Source organism: Schistocerca cancellata, unplaced genomic scaffold (genome assembly GCF_023864275.1).
Source record: "Schistocerca cancellata isolate TAMUIC-IGC-003103 unplaced genomic scaffold, iqSchCanc2.1 HiC_scaffold_1150, whole genome shotgun sequence".
Taxonomy (NCBI): Eukaryota; Metazoa; Arthropoda; class Insecta; order Orthoptera; family Acrididae; genus Schistocerca; species Schistocerca cancellata.
Window position 1 is genome coordinate 2336107 of NW_026047149.1, and position 1382 is coordinate 2337488.

The window sequence follows — 1382 nt, forward strand, 5'->3', positions numbered from 1 at the left end:
ATTGCATTAATACAATCTACAGATTCCTGTACGAAACGTTGCAACAGGGCTGATCTCCTCTTCTTTATCAGCAGGTTAACGACCTTTTGACTGCCAATATTTACTCAGCAATCGACAGCCTTTCTCTTGCGAAGACGAAATGCGTTACACGAAATCTGGCTTTCAAATGTAGAAAAATGAGTACTTCCTTCAGTCGGCTGTTGAGTAATTAGTTCTGGTTAAAAATCTTAATATTACATTCTGCTACGTCAAATAATATCTACAGATTGCTATGTGAAATGTAATTTTGAAAGTTTCCTTTAAAATAATTCCTTTCATTTTATTTGAAATTCCGTACTAGTTTCCTGTTGTTTAGCCTTCGCTGCATTTCCAACAGCGACAGAAACGTAATATAATTGTCTGCCAGAATGCGACATGTTGCATAATCGTTCTGAACATGTGAACTTTACTATTAATCTCTTTAATTAAATAAAGTTGTCCCTACGCGTTAATGATCTGCCAAATAATGCTGTTCATGAAATGGTCTCTGTGCTCTGATAATTTTCGTAGCAAACAAACAGATCGTGAAATGAAAATATCTCACCTGGTAATTTAACTGCTTGGAAACGCAGTGCTTGGTGCTCTCTGCAAGCCAGTTGCGAATTTCTGACTACAGTTGCGAATTTCTGACTACAGTTGCGAATTTCTGACTACAGTTGCTGAGAGCCCAGTGCAATGCTCCAGACAGCAAGTAAACTATTTCACACACATCACTGAGTGAGGCAGTCCTTAAATGAAAACGACTTGGATCGAGGTTGTGGACAATGCTCGTAGATGAAATGTCTCTTTAACCACCTTTTTTTAAAAATTATCTGATATATTATCACTCTTACGCAGTTCATATTACAACATTTATTAACGCTGACAAAGGACGACACAGATACCAAACTCTCACTCTCACTCTCACAAACGTTAGACAGATAATCTATAAACATGAAAAATACCTCACAGTCAAAATCACAGAATCTTTAATGAAAAATCTGAAGTTCCCTGATGTGGATGTCTCATTCAACAGTGAATCTAACTACGTGCGACTGCGGTGTCACTAAATAAGGAATGTTGCCTTCATTCCCCCTCACACTCTTTTTCTGCTCTAATTTCATTCCAAATCACTGGTCAAGTCTTCCCCCCCTGTCTCACAATATCCAGACACACTTCACTTTAACTCGGACGCGCCCACGGCCACCTCCACGGCTGCTCTGCCACGAGTCCCCTGCTCGCCGCCTGCCTCGCTACCCCTCTGACGTCACAGCTCCCGCGCTCCCCGCTGCCAGGCAGACTCTGGCCAAAGACTGCCCGTGGAGAACGAGAGACTCGAGACTGTCGTTTGGCGTCTCAGACAC